General features: G+C 35.8%; 1 non-coding gene across 1 annotated transcript; it reads right to left on the bottom strand.

Moving 5' to 3' along the window:
• Positions 1-683: 683 nt before the first annotated feature.
• Positions 684-790, bottom strand: LOC120212295. The gene has a single exon (XR_005524681.1). It is a non-coding gene; the product is annotated as a small nucleolar RNA R71 (small nucleolar RNA).
• Positions 791-22821: the final 22031 nt, after the last annotated feature.

Here is a 22821-nt window from a genome sequence, read left to right on the forward strand (position 1 = left end):
GTTTTTGGCGTCGTTGTCGGAGATTGGCAACTGGAATTTAATTAGTTTTGTCATAGAATTTTTATTTTACTTTTTTACTTTTTATATATAGTTTTACTTATTATTTTCGTTATCTTTTTCTAGTTTTTCTTGGTGTATGACCAGAAGACACTTTGACGAGCCATTAGAACCAATTAAACCTGAGATTGAGAGGTTGTTTAGGTAAAGATGACGTGCTCAACATGCAAACCTGTATCAAATTGGAAATCAAGGTATTGGTCATGAGGAAGATCAGAATACCAAGGCAATTTCGAATCCTTGGAATGTAGCCAGACCTCGTGCCATTCGTGATCACTTAAATTCTATCTTAGACGACTTAAATCCAGGAATTGTGGCACCCGAGATTCATGGAGGCCATTTCGAGCTCAAACCTGTCATGTTCAATGTGCTAAATTCCATAGGGCAATTTGGGGGGGATTCAAAATGAAGATGCCAGACAACATATTCGTAACTTCTTAGAGGTATGTGATTCTTTCTGTCAACAAGGACTGCACGAAGATTTATTAAATTTAAAGTTATTTCCATATTCTCTGCATGGCTGAGAAAGGGCTTGGTTGAGTGGCGTTCCAACTGGTTTGATAGAGTCTTGGACTGATATGTACAAAAGTTTTTTGCTAAGATATAATCCATCGAACATGAATACCAAACTGAGGAACGACATCACTTCTTTTCGTCCAGCTGATGAGGAATCAATGTATGAACGATGGGATTGTTATAAAGGATTACCTCACAAATGCTCAAATCATGGTTTTCAAGATTAGACTCAAGTGGTAATATTCTATAACAGAGTAAATGTGCCCACGAGGATGAGGCTAGATACCTCGGTAAATGGGACATTGCTCAATAAATCACCTACAGAGGCATTCGACATTCTAGACAGGATTGCAAAAAATGATTATCAATTTTCATCTACAAGGCTTAGAATTGGGCGAAAATTACATGGAGCATTCGAGTTAGACATTCAGAACGCAAGTCGTATGCCGAGTGACACTGAAGTCACAAAACCTCATGGCAAAGAGCAATGCAGTGTACTCACTCTACGAAGTGGCACCCAAATCAATGTAGAATACAAGTTTAGGAGAAGATCGAAGAATGATTTACCCCCTATAACCGTGCAAGATGAGCGTGAATTGCCATAAGAGATGCAAGTGGAAGAGGAAAATGACGAGGCTTCGTCTAGTAAAGCAACTGAGGGAACAAATTAAAATGCCATGACAAATGTTGTTCCAATCCCTTCATTAAAGGTAGTCAGACCCCCCACCTCCTTTCCCAAAAAGACTGAAGAAGTATAATGATGACATTCAATTCAAGAAGTTTGTCAACATTCTAGACCAACTTCACATCAATGTTCCTTTTCTTGAAGCTATATAACAAATGTCGATATATGCTAAACTCCTCAAATAGATTGTTACCAAGAAAAAAACTGAGAAGTACGAGACAGTAGCCACGATAAAAGCATATTGCTCTACCTTAAGCAAGCTGCCACCAAAGCGACAAGATCCAGGCAGTTTTATTATTCCATGTTCAATAGGAGAAAATATGAGAGGCTTATTGAAGAAGAAACTTTTCTTTGGAAGAGCAGCTGGCTAGCTTTCTCATAGATAGCCTAGGTACACGTTTTGAACCTCTTGATTTCGATGAGTTTGTTCCTTCTAAGCCCTCATTACAGCTTGCACCTACCCTAGAGTTAAATAATTTGCCACATCATCTTAAATATGCTTATCTTGGTAGTAATGAAACTTTACCTGTTATTATTTCCTCTACCCTTACTCTTAACCAGGAATGTAATTTGCTAAGTGTTTTGTCACAACACAAGAAAATGTTATGATAGACTATGTCGGATCTGAAAGGAATAAGTCCCGCCATTTGCATGCACAAAATCCTGCTGGAAGAATGCCATGGCAAATCTATAGAACCACAAAGAAGATTAAACCCAATCATAAAGAAAGTCGTGATGAAAGAAATTCTCAAATGGCTTGATGATGGAGTGATTTACCCAATCTCTAATAGTTCTTGGGTGAGTCTCATCCAATGTGTATGAAATAAGGGAAGTACGACCGTGGTGACAAGTGAGGAAAATGAGTTGTTACCAACACGCACTGTCACCAAGAGAAGACTATGTTCCGTGTCCCTATGGCACTTATGCTTTCCAGAGCAGACCTTTTGGACTCTGTAATGCTCCGACAATCTTTGAGCGCTGCATGCAAGCCATATTTTCTTACATAGTTGAGGATTTTCTAGAAATATTTATGGATGACTTCTCTATTTTTGGAGATGACTTTGATAAATGCCTCAGCAATCTGGCAAAGGTACTCAAGCGATGTGAGGAAGCTGATCTCGTGCTGAATTGGGAAAAGTGTCACTTCATGGTGATCGAAGGCATTGTCCTAGACCATAAGATCTCTCATAAGGGCATTGAAGTGGACAAAGTTAAAATTAAGGTGATCGAGAAGATACCCCCACCAAATTTTGTCAAGGGAATTATGAGTTTCCTTGGACATGATAGGTTTTATAGAAGATTCATAAAGGAATTCTCCACGATATCTAAGTCCTTATACACCATGCTTCAACAAAATCATCCCTTCATGTTCGATAAAAATTGATATGGCGCATTCACCGAGCTGAAACAAAGACTTATCTCTGCACCCATTGTGGTTCCCCCCGATTAGACGTCACCATTCGAGTTGATGTGTGATGCGAGTGATTTTTCCGTAGGAGTTGTACTTGAGCAACGTAGAGGTAACATTTTTTATGTTATATATTATGCTAGTTGTACCTGGAATGAAGCATAAGTTTAGCCCATACTTGATAGGCACCAAAGTCATTGTTCACACTGATCACTCAGCTATAAAATATTTAGTGAACAATAAAGATTCCAAGCCTAGACTCATTAGATAGATATTACTACTGCAAGAACTTGACTTAGAGATGATAGATAGAAACGGTACTGCAAACTAGGTTACAAATCATTTATCTAGGCTAGAGAACAATTCTGAATGCCATGACATTTTAGATATTCAAGAAAAATTCTCTGATGAGAAAATTTTATATGCCACGACAATTCCATGGTACGCTGACATCGTCAATTTTCTTGTTAATGGTATTTTTTTCTTATGAATTAAACAACCAGGGTAGGAAGAAGTTCAAGCATAATGCCAAGTACTACTTCCGGGATGAGCCATATTTATTCAAACAATGCACTGATCAAATAATTCGATGTTGTGTCCCTGAGGAGGAGCAAAGAGACATTCTACACCATTGCCACACAATACCCTGTGGAAGACATTTTGGAGGTGCGTGGACTACTGCTAAGGTCCTCCAATCAAACTTTTATTGGCCATCACTGTTCAAGGATACTCACGAGTTTTGCAAAGCATGTGATAGATGCCAGCGCATTGGAAACATTTCCTGACGACATGAAATGCCATTGCAAAACATTTTGGAGATCGAGCTCTTTGATGTGTGGGGCATTGACTTCATGGGACTGCTCCCATATTCTTTTAGAGATTTGTATAGTTTACTTTGTATGGACTATGAATATAAGTGGGTTAAAGCTATTGCCACACCGAGGAATAACTCTAAAATTATGCTCGAGTTTATTCACAAGAACATCTTTACCCGATTTGGAGCACCTAGAGCCATCATCAGTGACAAGGACACTCATTTTGATAACAAGCTAATTGCCAATGAATTACAAAAATATAGAGTACGACATAAAATTTCCATGACATATCACCCACAAACCAATGGGCAAGCTGAAGTGTCCAACCGAGAGATTAAGCAAATCGTAGAGTAGAAGGAAGAACTGGTCCCCGAAGCTGGACGAAGCGCTCTGGGATTATTGGACGACATTCAAAACACCTTTGGGAATGTCACCATTCAAGATGGTATATTGGAAAGCATTCCACCTACCTGTGGAGTTAGAGCATAAGGCATATTGGGTTATCAAGAAGTTGAACTTTGAAGCACAAATAGCTGGGGAGAAACGTTTACTGGATCTGAATGAAATAGAAGAATTTCAAGCACAAGCTTATGAAAATGTCAAGCTTTACAAAGAAAAAATCAAGAAGTGGCATGATCAAATGTTTTTGCCAAGGTATTTTCATATTGCCCAGCAGGTGCTCCTTTTCAACTCGAGGTTGAAGCTCTTTCCCAGCAAACTGAAGTCACGATGGTCTAGACCTTTTGAAGAACACCTTGTCTACCCTCATGACATTATTAATATCTAGAATATAGATGATGGGTCCATTTTCAAAGTTAAAAGTCAGCGTTTAAAGGCTTATCAAGGAGATCTTCCCTTGCGTGACATATCGACACTCTTCTTGCACGATACCAGAATTGGCTAAGCATTTTGAAGATGCCATTACATTTTGGATTTACTAATATGCATAAATAAATGTTTATTTTGTTTTATATTATTGTTATATTGGTTTATATTTAGTTTATTTTCGGTTAATTATTTTTTTATTTTGTATTTTTAGGGTTCACACAGTAGGTATGTGATGATCGTACGGCTAAAGAAAGAGGAATAGGCAGTAACAAGACAAAATAAGAGGGAAATTTTTCTTACCTTTTTACTTTTTGAATTTTTTAGGGTTATTAGGGTTCAATTTTTCATTTATTATTTTTGTCTTTTTTCCTTAACCAACACCCCATCCACACGTTAAATAACCCCACATTTTACCTTTTCATCTTGTTTTCATCCTTTTTACTCTCTCACTTAATCTTCATCTTTTTTTTCTTCCCTCCTTCAAACCGAACGCCATAGACAAAAAGCTTCAAGTTTTTTCATTTTTTTTATTTTGTCATCTAAACCATGGCGCGCTCATATCCCTCAAGCATGGATCCATCATATCCATCGTGTTTCATCGATGAATCGATGCAAGAACGATTTCAAGAGCTAAAAAACCACCGAGTTTTCTTTGAGTTAGGCTTCATTTTCTCTGACGCTGAAAATGTCCACCTCGACATAGATGTCATGGACATTGTTCACCAAAATAAATGATAAAAATTTGCCAAGCATCCAGGGAACGTGAATGCCTCTCTGGTGAAGGAGTTTTATGCCAACTTAACTGACCCAAATCAACATGTCGTGGTGGTTCATGGTATTTGTATTCACTTTACCTTTTTGGCTACTAATCGATATTTTAACCACACCACATTCACAAAAGAGGTAGATAATGTAACTTACCATGGCATATTGGAAGACCTCTATTTTTCAAACACACAGTGGAATGGCCAATAAGTCAGCCAATGAACGGTGGATAGCGAGAGGCTACAACTGAGGGCTAAGTTGTGGAATCATTACATGAAGCACAAGCTTCTCTCTACTGACCACAACACCACGACCTCACTGCAAAGGATGCTTTAGTTGCACTCTATTTTGTTAGGGCATTCTATTAACATAGGCAACGTAATTGTGGAATAAGTTCATACTAGTTTAAAGCGACCTATCAGTGCCTTGGTATTTCTAAACCTCATTACAGCTCTCTATCATAAGAAAAATGTGCCAAATGAGCAGTTTGATGAGATATTGCATGGGTTGTCTGGTATTACAAAGGCCAAGTTGCCTATGTTACTTGGATTCAAGGAAAAAAAGGAAAAGAAAAAGAGGAGAACACTTTATGCGATGATGTAACCCAAGATATCAGGGCAAAACTAGATGCTCTAGAGGAGGTCATTAAGCGAACCTAAGATCAAGTAAACAGCTGACCAGCAATATGATGACCTTCTTTGCTTATATAAAGTGTCGAGATGAGTTCCCGGCAAATGCTTTCATGGATATTCTCCCACACGTTAATCTTGATATCCCAATCTTCCTTGATACGCTTTTACGCCCATCTGAGAATGTCGAGGCATCAGAAGATTCTCACCAGCACGTTGATGATGAGGAACCAGCGATCCTGATCTATTCTACTTAGTACCAACAACTTAATGTCAAGAAACTGAGCTCCAACACTCAACCGTACCAGCACCCCCACAACCTATAGAGCCATTTAAGGACATACAATCATAAATGTCGTAGTAAAATCCTCTACGATGGAGTAGACGTCGGTTGAAGAAGGTGTCTAGACGTGAGAAGCCTCAACTATCCCTGGTCCTAGAAGGCCTTAGGACCCCCTGCTACACCAACATCATATTTTGAACACTCCAGCACCACACAATTGCACAAACACCCACGTCGCACGAATGTCGCACCACCACCCGTATAAGTAGTCAAGGTACCTTGCATTTCATTGCATTGCATTACATTGCATTGCATTGCATAGTATGTACTTTAGTTTTACTTAGTTTTAATTAGCATTGAGGACAATGCTTCTCTCAAGTTTGGGGGAGGTAGGGTATCTCAAACTCTAGGACTTGCTTCTTTGAAACCTTGGATACACGATTGTATGTTTTCCATACTTAAGGAACTTAGAAATTTTTTATAAGAGAACTCTTGCATGCCTTGGCATAAAACTTTGATAATGAATGATGAAAACCCCGCATAAAAAATGAATGAAATTGCAAATAAATGCTTCGGCATATCTGTAGAGGGACACTCTGCTATGCCATGGAATTTCCTGTAAACTGTATTTAAATAAATGGTAGCCATGGCATATGAGTGAATGAAAGTAGTCACAAGATGACTCTACCTGACTAGCTCGGGGGTGGAAGGTATGCTCCCTTTCACCTAGAGTGTGGGATAGTAGGTTTGATGGGTTGACTCCCCTCGTAACAGTTAAAAAAAGAGAAGAAAACAATGTAAGAGTAAACTTGTAAATGTCGTGGCAAAACAAGAGAGCTTGCTTAGAAATTTTCTAGATTTGTTAAGCATGGAATTTATACAATCACACGCACACACTCACAAAAAGGATCTTGCCCTAGGAAACAGTACTTGATTTCTCAAACTAGTATAGTGTGTTGAAGCCAAATGTGCTGAGGGCTAAAATTCTATCCCATATAACTATCCTGAACCTGAACTTACCATGGTATTTTTATTTTGCTTAATAATATCCATTGCTTGAGGATAAGCAATAACTTAAGTTTGGGGTTGTGATAACTCTACAAAAAGGCCATATTTAGGTCATTTTCACTTAAGTTATTGACTATATAAGAGCTCATATAGGATCATATAGATGCATTTAGGAGTATATAATTGCATGTGGTGGAAATATATTTTGTTGCGGTAGTTTATTTTGTAAACGGTATTGCGTTATGGGGAAGGTGTTTTGTTTGTTGATGTGCAGGATTTGGGAGCAAGGATAAGGAAAAAGATAATTGTCGTGACATCATGAGAGTGCTGAGCATAATGCAAATTCCAAATCAAACGATATTTTGGAAGCGAAAAATATGAAAGATGATATTTTTATGAGCCAGCTGTCATTGTCTTCACGTGCCCTCAACTTCCAGTAACCTAGGAGGAGACATTTACCACCTAGGTCAACTAATTATGTCGAGACAACACCCAACTGCAATCTACCCAGTAGGGGACCATGCCCATATGCATTGGAGGGGACCACTGCCACAGTTGCTCATTCCCTCACGTGAAAGGATCTTGATCAGGGTATCCTAGGAATTTTAACACAAATTTCTAGGTTTATTATATCCTATAAATAGGAGATAAAGCCACCAAAAGAAAAGAGACTTTGACATAAGTTGGATTGAACTTAATTTCAGAGAGAAAAAATGTCTCTCCTTTTTCTATCAGTCGTCTTTGTCATCGAATTCCTCTATTAACAAGCTAGAAGGAGTGGCGAGCTAGGTGTCTCAGAGGAGCTCAGAGGAGCTAGTGAGCTGGGGTAGTTCATGGTGGCCGAGGGGAGCTCCGACAGTGCACGTTGAAGGCTTTTCCTCATTTCTCTTTGTTGTTTCCTCTCTTTTATCTTATTTGGGTTGTATGGAACAAATTAATTTCATGTTTTGTTACTTGGAATATTCGAACCCCACCATTAACTAGTCTTATTTGGTGGGAGTTTCTTATGGATATTTAAGTTTTATTTTAATGGATGGTTGTTTTCGTATGTTGTTATTTGTTTTGTTTATGACATTTAATTCCTTAAGGTTGTAGGAGCTATGAGAGTAACCATTCCTTAGAAGATTGCTTAGTGTTCGAGAGAAACTAGGGAGGATCCACATAAGCAAGGGGTTCTAGTTAGTAACTAGGCTTAATCTAACCTTAGACATAAGGCTAGGATTTCAATAGACTAAAAGGAGTAGTAAGACTTATGTCTAAGGTTGGATAGAAGTAAGACCATCCTGAGAATTAGATTTAAGTTTCCTAAGTGACTCCTATCATTTATTCCCGTAGTAGCTTGTTGTGTGAGGAGTCTGATAAGTGCTTAATTTAGTTAATATTTTACTTTTAAATTACTCTTTAATCATTGATTTTTGTGGCTTATTGTTTATTTTAATTCATTTTCTGTACAAGACGTAAGATTATGGAAATTGCACAAAAAGGACACAATTCTGTAGATTTTTATTTTCAGAATCAAAGCTGGCTGGAATTCGGATTTGGATTAAACTCAAATTTAGGATAATATTTTAAACATTATATTTTATCTTTGTATTTTAGTTTAAATAGGTTTTTAGTATTTTAATTAAGTTTTAGGATATTATTTTTATATTTTATCTTTATCTTTGCATTTAAGTTTAAATAGGTTTTAGTATTTTAATTAGGATTTAGAATATTATATTATTATTTTTAGGTATTTTAGTTTAAATAGTTTTAAGTGTTTTAATTAGGATTTAAGATGTTTTTAGCTTGTTTTAAGGATTTTGAAGGCTATAAATACCCTCTAAGGGTGAGCCTAGAAACATATCTCTCTCATTTGAGAATAAAATCTTCTTTTTCTCTCTAGCTTTCTCTCTAATTTTCGCATACTTTTCTATTATGCTAAGTATGACTTTGGTCATTTTTATCTAATTTTCTTTCAAACCGAAGACTAAAGCGAAGGCTCAATTCCAAACGTGAGAATTGTAAGGTACTTAAATCGCTTCGGATTTTCTCTCTGTTTTCTGAAGCTTACTTTTCAAATCAAAACTATTTCAACATTGGTCCGGATATTGTTATGGTTAATGTTCGAAGAAGGATTTTCTTATTGAAGCATATTCAACTTCCCGAGAACACACTTAGCAAATTTGTTTGCTAAGAGGAAACTGAGATCGGAATCAGTTGTGTTGAAATGACACACAATCCGAGTTGGCAGCGAAGAATTGTTCTTGTAAGCTTACGTGAATCTTGAAGTAAAATTTGTTTGATGATACGAGGAATTTGAGGCGAAGCTGAAGTCTGAGGCTGCTTTCACAATAAGTTTCTTTATCTTACTCTCTTTAATTTGTTTATTAATTATTACTTTTTATTTAATTCTATTTTTTATTTAACTACAACTTTTAAAAAATCCCCTTTTATATTTATTACTATTAATATTTATTATTACATATTTTTCTTTTCTTTATTTTATTTTAATATATCTTTCAACTTCATCTAGAATCTCTTTTTCTAAATCAAGAAAGAGTTTTATTAAATCAGAAACACCACAGTCCCTGTGGATCGACCCTGCTTGTCTATACAACATTTTCATTTTTATTTATTAAGAAGCCAGGAATTATTTTGATAGCAAAACGATGGTTATCAGAGTCTAAAGTCCTTATAATCAAATCCAGTGTTTACATTTAATTTTGCCTTTGCATTTTCAATTGATTCTACTACACTCATTTTAATTTTTCCAAGACATTTCCATCCACTTTGCCATGACATTTCCATTTGCTACCAATTTCTTTTACACCATCATTCTATTTCCACAACATTCATTTCATTTTGCCACATCATTCTCATTTGTGTATAACATCACTAACTATACTTAGGTGAAATAGTAAATTACTTTGATTGAACTTATAAATTTCCTCCAATCCATGTGGATATGATACTCACTCATCATTATATTACTTGTTCGATTGTGCATATTTGCACATATTTTCGCAACCATATAGTAGTCACAATTCATGTACACAATTGTTCAACAATGCTATATTCGTTGTGTTTCAAGAATTTCATAAATTCTAAAGCCTCATTTTCTTTCACTAGCATGTTAATGATTAGCACATCCTCTTTCATCAACAAATCAACTATTTCTTTTATTATTGGTAGATCTTTTCTCAGGTTCTTTGGATTGATCTAGAGAATAACATCTTTTACTCCTGGTAAAATGGCCTACTTCTCTCACTTCTTCTTTCTCATTCTCTAAAGCTCCCAAGTTATCCATATTGCACTCGTATCTCCAAGGTGCTTGCTTATTATCTTGGTAGGGGAACTTATATAGAAGTGTGATTATCACATTCAGAGTTACTTTTTTTGCCACCCGAGCTTTTGGTATGATGACTAAAGGACAATTAGCATTGTAAACTCCCCTGTAATAACCCTCATATACACACATTTCTATTTTTTCTTCTTCAACAGCTTCCTTGTAAAATTCCATCTCCTTGTCATCCATCATTTTTGATACTAAAGCTCTGAATTCAGAATAATCTTTTATGATGTGCCTTTCATGACTGTGACACTAACATACATTCCCATTCTTAACTTGTTCAACTACTGAGCTTGAGACCAATAGGCCTGGCTTGATCATCTAACCCCATACCCATTCCATTGGTGATTTTACCTCACTCAATTTGTTATGGTCTTTTTCCCCTTTTCGTCAGTAATTACGTTGATTCATGTACTTGCATGGTTTGGCAGAGGGTTCTGATCCACATTTGGTTATTCGTTATCACTAAATTTTATGATGTTCTTCTGCCTTAGCCATTGGACAATTTTTTAAAAGCATTTTAGTTCTCAATCGAATATCTAGTAACCCCTATGTGATACTCACATTGGACATTAGCATCGTACTATTTGGGGTATGGAGGTTGTAGGGTGACATATGGTAAGGTGACACTACATGTCTATCATACAACACTTGGTATAATTCCTTGTATGTCATAGGGATCATGTAATACCCCAAAATTTAGATAATGACCAAAATGCAAATTTTGGAAGTTTGATGGTCAAAATAGAAAATTGGGAAAAGTTTAAGGAATTAGGTGGTAATTTTCCCAAAAAGAATATTATTCCATAATGGATTTAGTGAGTGACTAAATTATAAATTTTTAATAGACAAAGGAATTTCTTCATCTTTACCAACACTACTGTGAGTTCCTCCCAATGGTAAGAAATGTTTTCCATTTTTGAGCAATTTTCTTTGGATTTCGGGTTATGCCTTGAAATAGAAAATTGTTCTACGCAAAAAAACACTATCATTTGGAACCAATATTTCTTGCTAATCTTGCTGGAATTCAAAGATCCCAAATCTAAGGGTTTATGTTCATTATAGGGTTCATGAAATTGATGATAAATCTTGATGTTTTTGAGGATGTAGATTCATTTTCAAGCTTGATTTATGATTAAAACATCTTCAATCTTCCTAGAAATAATTCTTTAAAATTCATCCAAATTATAAGTTGGAGAAACTTTGTGTTCTGATGAGAGTTAATTAGGGAATTGATTGTAGATATGTTATAAAGTTAATTGAAAGTTGATTTCATGCTTGAATCGAATCAAAATCGAGCAAAATCATGAAAACATAGTTTTAAAGAATAAATCATTCAACTATGATGTATTTGAGTGAGAAAAATTATGGAAAATTTATATAATGCCCGGAAATGTATTCTACTTATAAAAATTTGGGGACCATTTTGTAATTTTTAAAAAGTTGGGGGACCAATTTAGTCATTTTGGAAAATTGTGAATGGTTGTATAATTGTTTAATAGTTGATGTACTATACTGGAAATTAGTGTTTTAGAATTGAAATGAGTGTTTAAATGTGAAATATAACTATTTTGGAAGTTTGAAAAGATTGGTGATTTAAGTACAACATTCGCATAGTTGGGTTACTTAAATGTAATTATGCCTTTGTAAAAGCAATTGAATGGTAATAACTTCAATGTTGGAATTTTTGGTATTAAGAATCTAAGTGATAAAATGGTGTAAGACCATTTTGTGTAAATTGGAAAGTTGGTGCCAATGTTAAAATGAATTATTAAGTGTTAAATATTTGCTAAAAATGTGTTTTAAGTATATTATGAAGTTGTTATGGGATGTGTTTATGTTAGTATAATACTAACATATGTACCGTTATGAATTTATGATTTATACTGATCGTGATTGATTTATGATCGAACCAAGTCAAGTATAAAAGAGTTTATTGTGGATCATATTGAGGCATATATTTTGGAATATATAAAGTGTCAAGGTGAGTGCAATATATGCATGACATGGTACATAAATGTTTTATACATCATGTACATAGATGTTTTATACATCATCAGGAAGACTTCCGATAAGTCGACCTTGTTTATATCAGCATGATATTATGTCATTTTTATAACTTCGATATGACATTGATATGTCACAGTGTGAAATTATAGTGCATTGATCATGGATAATGTGATATTTTACCATGAATGTTATTTTGGGTATGAACTGCCCCATTGTTAAATTATGATAATATACTTTGCCATGGATGGATCAAATAAAATAGACTATATGCCCAAGTATGTTATTGAGGATCAGTGGTATTAACGGCATGCCATAGAGTCTAGAAGTTGTTTATTAGGTAGCACTAGCGTGTCTAGAGAAGGCATATAGTGCAGCCCTCAAAGTGTCTAGCAAAGACACAATACAAAACGCTACAGTGTACAAGGTGGGTAAAGCCCGAGCTCAGCACTACGGTGCATTATTAGGTGAGAAAAGCTCGACCTCAGCACTGCGGTGCAATATTTGACTCCTATATCGGGGTTTTCATACAATTATACTTTGGGTTAGGGTTTATTGGTTAATGAATGATAAACATACATATAAGCTTACGAGAGCTTATGGTATAAATGGCAAGTATATTGGTAAGAAATTTTATATTCAGTTATATTATTTTGATCATGGTAAAATATTGGATATGTAGGTAACATGATCTTATGGCATTTTTTTATGACATTAAATTTCATGCATGAGTTGTATTACACTTTTTATTGTTTTACACTTTTTATTGTTTTAGTTGCCTCACTAAGTATATACTTAGCATGTGATAATTTTCACGCGTAGGTAAAAATCCAAGAGTAGATTAAAGAGTATCGAGCACTCCAGACATCAAGGAATATACTACAGTATCAGTAAGACATCCTATGATGAAATTTTGACTTTGTTAGTGGCATGTACTTATCAATGTCCTAGTTGTTATGTTGAATTATTTTGGAAATGGTTTGTAATAACTAAACTGAACTAAATTGTTTTACTCTGTTTCAATATCGATAGCATAAATCCATATTAATATATGTTTTAAATAGTATATGATAGTTTGATATGATATGATATTTTATATTATCAGTACCATTTTAAGAAAATAAATTTTCAATCACTTTTGAATTGGAAAATGTTTTTAGAAATTTAGGTGACATCTATAATCTGTAATGGTATAATTATACGGGTTATGGGTATTACATTTATTGGCATCAGAGCTATAGGTTTAGTCGTTTCTGGATATGAAATGAGTCTTAATTTTTGTCAAGAATGTATACATGCCACTAGGATGTCAAACGTTTACTGATAGTTGTATATATATTGTGATGATGCTTATTGGGGGTAAAGTTACTCTTTACTAATGTAATATGATTTTGACTATGTTCAAGTGTGAGAAACTAAAGACAAAGGTAAAAAGTTAAAAATGTTGAAAAGAAGGTTGAGATTGAAATCGAATCAAAGGGACCCAACATGACTTCTGTAAAACGCCTTAGAATGGTGAGTGTTGTTAGGTATTTTCCTCCATTCAGTGGAAGAAATGCCCCAGCTTTTAACAAAGTTTTTGAATTTGAAGAATCCATTAAAAAGTTTAAATGGATTACAAGAGAAGTCGAATCACATGAGGATCCAGAGGAGATTTCTGAATATAATGATGACTTTGAGGTTCCTCCAGGTAAGCTTAAATAAGTGAGAAATATTTAAGTTAAACATTAAATTGTTTAAAGCATTGTTGATTGAGTAAGCGATAAATATGATTTTCGCTAAAAGTTTATAAAAAGCTGAGTTATTAGTGAATCAAGTGATTATGAGTCTGATTGAGAATAGATATCAAGTTCATAAAACTGTATAGAGTTACCTTGCGAAGATAAATTTGTCAAATGGATTGGCTAACCATTCCATGCTACAATGAATTATTGTTTAGATTGAGATGGATTCTCAAGAACTTGAAAAGTTTCATGTTCGTAATGATAAGAAAAATAGTAAATTTGCTTGATAGTGTGATTTTAGCATTAACGTCTATGAAGTTATTGCTACAAATTTATCAAGTTTTCTTATTGAACGATGTGTACATTTAGACTTTCATTTGAGATGGAAAATGTTTCAATTGTTCGAGAATAATTTCTATGGATCTTGATAAGTTATACAGATTTCCATATGAATGAAATAAGGAATTCTAAAGTAGAATTATTCAATTCTACTTGATATCAAGTGATATTGTAGTGGAAAAACCTATGGGTTATGATGCAAGTGTGAGTCAGACATGTAGTAAATGTCCGATAAAGATTTAGGAGCTTATGTTCCTGATGAATCTTATGGGATTATCATTTAACGAGTTTTAGATCATATTGATCAATGATTGGTTGGGTTAATGGTCACAAGAAGTGATTAATATAGAAAGATGCGATGAAATTGGAAATTTTAATGATTGATGAAAAAGTGAAATCGTCAATAACATTATATCAGCAATGGTTGCGATTAAAATGATGTAAAAATGATGCACATCATTCCTATCTAAGGTGATAGATACTCAAGTATCTTAAGTAAGATCATATAATATTTCCATAACTTGGGAATTTCCATGTCTTTTTAGATTTATTATTTGGGTTACCTCCAGATTGAGAGGTGGAATTCAATATTAATGGTTCTTAAGGCATTAATCTTGTATCTATGGGTTCGTATCGAATGGTTACGATTGAGTTAAGAGAATAAAGAACCAATTGCAAGAGCTGCCAAATCGAGGATTCTTTCGACTGAGTATTTTACCTTGGGGTACACCGGTGTTGTTTGTGAAAAAGAAAGATGGATCTATGCGATTATGCATAAATTATCGACAGTTAAACAAAGTAACTATCAAGAATAAATATCATATTTTGAGGATTGAATACTTGTCAGATCAGCTTAAAGGGAGTAGTAATTTTCTCTAAAAAATTGATATTCGAATGGGATATTACCAGTTACAGATTAAAGAAGAAAATGTTCCAAAGATAGTTTTCAGAACACAGTATAGACACTATGAGTTCCTAATAATGTCGTTTGATTTGATAAATGCTCCGATAGCATTCATGGATTTGATGAATCGAGTATTTCAATTTTACTTGGATTAATTTGAGGTGGTTTGTATTGAAGACATTCTGGTATACTCGAAGACAAAGATAAAGCATGATGTTTATCTTTGTACAATGCTCGAGATACTTAAGGGCAAAAAGTTATATATCAAAACTGTCAAAGTGTGAGTTTTGGCTGTCAGAAGTTATTTTTCTTGGTCATGTTGTCTCGGCAGAAGGCATAAGAGCTAAAAATAGAAAAAGAAAAAAATAGAAAAATAGAAAAATAGAAAAAAAAGAAATAAGAAAAAAAAAGATGAGAGATGCTTGAACAAATATTTCACTTGTGAAAAAGGTGAGACTAAAGACTTTGAAGCCAAGTCTGATGGGTGTCTATTTTATCGAGGAAGAATTTGTATTCCTCCTGATGATGAGTTGAAGAAAGATATTCTTTCTAAGGCACATTACTGTCCACTGACTATGCATCCAAGCGGGAACAAAATGTATCGGGATGTAAAGAGTCATTTTGGTGGATGGGTATGAAAAGAAACATTACTGAGTTTGTTGTTACATGTTTGACATGTCAATAAGTAAAAGCTAAGAATCAAGTGCTTTTGGAATTGTTGCAACTGCTTTCTATTCCAGAGTGGAAGTGGTAAAGAGTCACTATGGATTTTGTTACTGGACTACTTTAGACATCAAATAAAAAGGATTTCGTTTGAGTAATAGTGATCGATTAACTAAATCGGCACATTTCATTCCGGTGCGAATGGACTACGCCTTGGATAATTACGCAGAGTTGTATATCAAGGAGATAGTTTGGCTACATGGAGTATCAGTATCCATTATATCCGAGAGGGATCCTGATATGGTCGCACCTACCCCAGATCCGGAAGTCATGCCACAAGGTCCCATTACTAGGTCAAGGGCTAAACAATTCAGGGAAGTTCTCCTAACTAAGTGTCTTGAGGCTTTTGATTCATTTAATAACTTAACACCCTCCTATGTTATGTTAAATAATGTTTTAATAGTTAAAGAATAACTTAGTATGAACACGATATATCCATTGATATTTAAGAATATTAGGATAGTTTTATAATCATATTAAGCATGATTACATTATATACATCAAGGCAGCATCATTATAATACATTTGACTAGATCATATGCATTCATATTAGCTATTAAGCTTCATGCATTATCTTACACATATTATGAGATGATATATTTAGCTCATGACCTTCAATCATAGCTTACATTACCATATTCTTACATGGCAGCAAGGTATTTAGCTCGTCTTAGCTCAATATCATGGATTTACCTTATTTCCTTGCACATATAGGTACAATGGAGTGTGATGAACGTTGAGGTAGCTTGGTGGATGATTTGGATGACCTATGCAGCTCACAAACAGCTCACAAAGGACAAGGCAGCTCATGGAACATTAAGGAAAGCTCAATTCAGCTGGAGGAGCTCAAGGCTTGCTAAACTCAGCTAGTTGAACTATTTGGAGCTGAGTTGTCAAAAATGATGTCAATGGTAGCTGAATATAGTTGAACGTATTGTTATGAAGCACATAAGGATTCGGCTAGGAAGCTTGTTCACAAAATAGCCCATGCTTGCTAGCTATCTCCACACTCAAGCTAGCTTGGAGGAGACACATGCACGCCTAAGAAATGAACACATGACCAGCCATCATCCAATGCAAAGGGCTGCACCACAAGGCTCCCTAGAACACCCATGTGCTTTGCATATGATCAGCCCCCATGTGCCTTGCATGTGGTTCATTTAGGCGCCAAGATAAAGAGCCATTTAACCATTCAACCAAGCATCATCTTCTATCCCATTTGGCGCCAAAGTGAAGGGATACAAGTGTTATTCGGCCAAGAATCATTTGCCTCCATCAATGGTCAAACCATCATCTCTTTTAGCATTTAAATCATGTCATTTTAGGAAGGTACAAGGGCTGGCCGAACCAACATGTACCTATTCGGCCAAGTCCCTTCAAAAACTATAAATATGATTTCCTATTTGATTTGTAAGCAGACCTTTTTGATTAATATAAGTGAGATTATTCTCTTCCTTAAGTCCTGGTGACTTTTATCGACTTATCAAGTATTTTATACTTATGGCGTCAACCCCTTTCTTTTCATATTGATACTTCTGGTTCCTAGATCATATAACTAGTGGGTCAAACTACTTAACACCACCCCTTGAAGAAGCAATATAAAGTTTGGGTCTTTGCTCTCTATAGCATTGGTTCTTCTTTGAGACTTCTTCAAGATACTATCCTCACTACCGCCCCTTTTGTTTCATTGCCATAACCATAGCCATTTCAATCATCTTCTGCTTCCATCACTCATTTCAAACAGCCCTCCTATTCACCCATACGTTTACTACCCTTAACCCTCTCTTTTGAGCTATTCACTTATGCAGGTTGTTTGCTTCCTTCCTAAATCCACATTCAATTGTTAAGGCATCAGAAGAGCCTTACATCAAGCGGTAATCAAAGCTTTGGTGGAAGAAAGCAGCGTGCAACAACAACAAAAAGAAAAATACAAAATGAAGTGCAAGTGAAGTGCAAAGTCAAAGAAAAAGAAAATCAGAAAAGAAATTGAAGCACTCTAAAAGAAAGAAAGAAAGAAATCCAGCACTCAAAAAGAAGGAAAGCAAAGAAAAGAAAAGAAAGAAGTTGTACAAATGTAGCAAGTACTCACATGGTGGAAAAGTTGGGTCTCAAGACTTCCAAGCATCCTCATCCTTACAAACTTCAGTGGCTCAATGATGTGGGTGAAGCCAAGGTAACCAAACAAGTTGTTGTACCTTTTTCAATTGGAAGATACCAAAATGAAGTCCTTTGTGACGTGGTGCCCATGAGTTCAAGCCACCTTATACTCGGGCGTCCTTGGCAATATGATAAGAAGGCTACCCATGATGGATTCTCTAACAAGTACTCTTTCCAGCATCAAGGGAGAAAAATCATATTAGCACCAATGCTTCCAAGCCAAGTTCATGAATGTCAAGTGACCCTCAAGTGACGCATAGAAGAATGGGAGAAAGAAAAGAAGGTCAAAGAAATTCATACTCCGAAGATGAATATCTATGCCAGAAGAGGAGATATCAGAAAACATTTATCACCTAAGAAGGCTCTACTTATACTTATGTATAAGGAAAGTTTTCTACTTACTAACCCTCCTCAAGACTTGCCAACTTCTATTTCTAATCTTTTACAGGAATTCGGAGATATGTTTCCTGAAGAAATTCCCGATGGATTGCCACCAATTAGAGGAATTAAACATCAAATTGATTTTATTCCTGGAGCCACCATTCCTAATAGAGCAGCATATAGGAACAATCCTGAGGAAACAAAGGAATTACAAAGACAAGTCAAAGAACTCCTAAACAAAGGTTACATTCGAGAAAGTTTAAGTCCTTGTGTTGTACCCGTTTTGTTGGTACCAAAGAAAGATGGAACTTGGAGAATGTATGTGGATTGTAGGGAAATGAATCAAATCACTATCAAATATAGGCACCTTATACCTCGGCTGGATGATATGCTTGATGAACTTAGCGGAGCCAACATCTTCTCTAAAATTAATTTGAAAAGTGGTTACCATCAAATAAGAATGAAGGAAGGTGACGAGTGGAAAACTGTATTCAAGACCAAACAAGGTTTGTATGAATGGTTAGTCATGCCTCTTGGCTTGACTAATGCCCCTAGTATCTTTATGCGTCTAATGAATCATGTCCTTCGGCCTTACATTCGTAAGTTTTGTGTTGTTTACTTTGATGATATCTTGATATACAGTAAGTCACTAAACGATCATATTGAACATTTACGTTCCATTCTTAGCACTTTAAGAGAAGAGCACCTATATGCTAATCTCAAGAAGTGTGCTTTTTGTACTAATCAAGTTACTTTCTTAGGCTTCATTGTAAGTTCACAGGGATTGTCAGTGGATCCAGAAAAGAATAAGGCAATACAAGAATGGCCAAAGCCGGTCAATGTCAGCCAAGTTCGGAGTTTCCATGGATTAGCCAGTTTTTATAGAAGGTTTGTACCAAATTTCATTTCTATTACCGCCCCCTTAATAGGGATTATTAAGAAGAATTCGAACTTCTCTTGGGGCAAAGAACAAGATGAAGCATTCAACGAACTCAAGGGTTGTTTAACAAAGGCTCCACTATTAGCATTATCGAACTTTGAGAAAACATTTGAAGTTGAATGTGATGCCTCTGGAATTGGGATTGGTGTTGTTTTAAGTTAAGAAGGAAATCCCATCGCCTACTTTAGTGAAAAACTAAATGGTGCAACTTTGAACTATCCAATATATGACAAAGAAATGTACGCACTCATTCGAACCTTGGAGACTTGGCAGCACTACTTATTGCCAAAAGAATTCGTGATACATACAGACCATGAAGCATTAAAGCATATCAAAGGACAACACAAACTCAACAAGAGACATGCCAAATGGGTTGAATTTCTTGAGTCTTTTCCCTATGTCATCCACTATAAGAGATGAAAGGATAATGTCATGGCAGATGCTCTTTCACGCAGGTATGTCTTACTTAACACTTTGGATTACAAACTTCTTGGTTTTTCATTCATTAAGGAACATTATACTACTGATTTGGACTTTGGAGAAAGGTATAAGTTATGTGAAACAGGTGCTCATGACAAATATTATCAGCATAATGGATATCTTTTCAAAGAAGGACGATTATGCATTCCACAAGGTTCTATACAAGAAGTGTTAACCAAAGAAGCACATGAAGGAGGACTCATGGGACACTTTGGAATTGAAAAGACTCTTAGCATTTTGAAGGAACACCTATTTTGGCCAAAGATGAAAAGGTATGTTGAAAAGGTATGTGAAAGGTGTTTAGTATGTAAAAGGGCAAAATCAAGAGTCATGCCTCATGGATTATACATGCCCTTGCCAATACCAACCATGCCATGGATAGATATCTCAATGGACTTTGTTTTGGGCTTACCAAAAACAAAGAGTGCAAAGGATTCAATATTTGTGGTGGTTGATTGATTCTCTAAGATGGCTCACTTTATACCATGTCACAAGACCGATGATGCTATTCATGTTGCTAACTTATTCTTCTGAGAAGTGGTAAGGTTACATGGACTTCCTTGAACCATTGTGTCAGATAGAGATGTTAAGTTCTTAAGTCACTTTTGGAGGACTTTGTGGAGTAAAATCGGCACACAAAACTACTATTCTCTACTACATGTCATCCTCAAACGGATGGTCAAACTGAAGTAGTTAATAGAGTTTTATCAACGCTACTATGATCCATTATCAAGATAAACATCAAGACATGGGAAGAATGCCTACCATACGTGGAGTTTGCATACAACCGAACCATTCACTCGGCAACCAAATATTCTCCATTTGAGGTAGTGTATGGTTTTAATCCTTTAACTCCTTTGGACTTACTTCCTTTACCTTGTGATCAAATAGTAAACAAAGATGGAAAGAACAAGGCAGAATTTGTTAAAAGACTCCATCAACAAGTCAAGGACAACATTGAAAGGAGAACGAGACAATATGAACAGCAAGCGAACAAAGGAATGAAGAAGGTAACGTTTGACGTGGGAGATTGGGTTTGGGTACACTTTAGGAAGAAAATATTCCCAAACCAAAGGAAGTCTAAACTACTACCCCGAGGAGATGGCCCATTTCAGATTGTAGAAAAGATCAACGACAATGCCTATAAACTCGAATTACCCAGTGAGTTTGGTGGCGTCAGTGCCTCATTCAACATCACTGACTTATCACCCTTTGAGGATGGATATGATTTGGGGAAAATCGCTTAAAAGAAGGGGGGATGATATGGTCGCACCTACCCCAGATCCGGAAGTCATGCCACAAGGTCCCATTACTAGGTCAAGGGACAAACAATTCAGAGAAGTTCTCCAAACTAAGTGTCTTGAGGCTTTTGATTCATTTAATAACTTAACACCCTCCTATGTTATGTTATATAATGTTTTAATAGTTAAAGAATAACTTAGTATGAAAAACAACATACCCATTGATATTTAAGCATATTAGGATAGTTTTATAATCATATTAAGCATGATTACATTATATACATCAAGGCAGCATCATTATAATTTGTTTTACTATATCATATTCATTCATATTAGCTCTTAAGCTTCATGCATTATCTTACACATATTATGAGATGATATATTTAGCTCATGACCTTCAATCATAGCTCACATTACCATATTCTTACATGGCAGCAAGGTATTTAGCTCGTCTTAGCTCAATATCATGGATTTACCTTATTTCCTTGCTAATATAGGTACAATGGAGTGTGATGAACGTTGAGGTAGCTTGGTGGATGATTTGGACGTTCTATGCAGCTCACAAATAGCTCACAAAGGACAAGGCAGCTCATGGAACATTAAGGAAAGCTCAATTCAGCTGAAGGAGCTCAAGGCTAGCTAAACTCAGCTAGTTGAACTATTTGGAGCTTAGTTATCAAAAATGATAGCAATGGTAGCTGAATATAGCTGAACGTGTTGTTATGAAGCTCATAAGGATTAGGCTAGGAAGCTTGTTCACAAAACATCCCATGATTGCTAGCTAGCTCCACACTCAAGCTAGCTTGGAGGAGACACATGCACGCCTAAGAAAGGAACACATGACCAGCCATCATCCCATGCAAAGGGCTGCACCACAACAGTCCCTAGAACACCCATGTGCTTTGTATATGATCAGCCCCCATGTGCCTTGCACTTGGTTCATTTAGGCGCCAAGATGAAGAGCCATTTAACCATTCGGCCAAGCATCATCTTCTCTCCCATTTGGCGCCAAAGTGAAGGGATACAAGTGTTATTCGGCCAAGGATCATTTCCCTCCATCAAGGGTCGAACCATCATCTCTTTTAGCATTTAAATCATGTCATTTTAGGAAGGTACAAAGGCTGGCCGAACCAACATGTACCTATTCTGCCAAGTCCCTTCAAAAACTATAAATAGGCTTTCCTATTTCATTTGTAAGCAGACCTTTTTGATTAATATAAGTGAGATTATTCTCTTCCTTAAGTCCTGGTGACTTTTATCGACTTATCAAGTATTTTATACTTATGGCATCAACCCCTTTCTTTTCATCTTGATACTTTTGGTTCCTAGTTCATATAAGTAGTGGGTCAAAGTACTTAACACCGCCCCTTGAAGAAGCAATATAAAGTCTGGGTCTTTGCTCTCTATAGCATTGGTTCTTCTTTGAGACTTCTTCAAGATACTATCCTCACTACCACCCCTTTTGTTTCATTGCCATAACCATAGCCATTTCATTCATCTTCCGCTTCCATCACTCATTTCAAACAGCCCTCCTATTCACCCATACGTTTACCACCCTTAACCTCTCTTTTGAGCCATTCACTTGTACAGGTTGATTGCT

Source organism: Hibiscus syriacus, unplaced genomic scaffold, assembly GCF_006381635.1.
Source record: "Hibiscus syriacus cultivar Baekdansim isolate YM2019G1 unplaced genomic scaffold, ASM638163v2 tig00110009_pilon, whole genome shotgun sequence".
NCBI classification, from domain to species: domain Eukaryota; kingdom Viridiplantae; phylum Streptophyta; class Magnoliopsida; order Malvales; family Malvaceae; genus Hibiscus; species Hibiscus syriacus.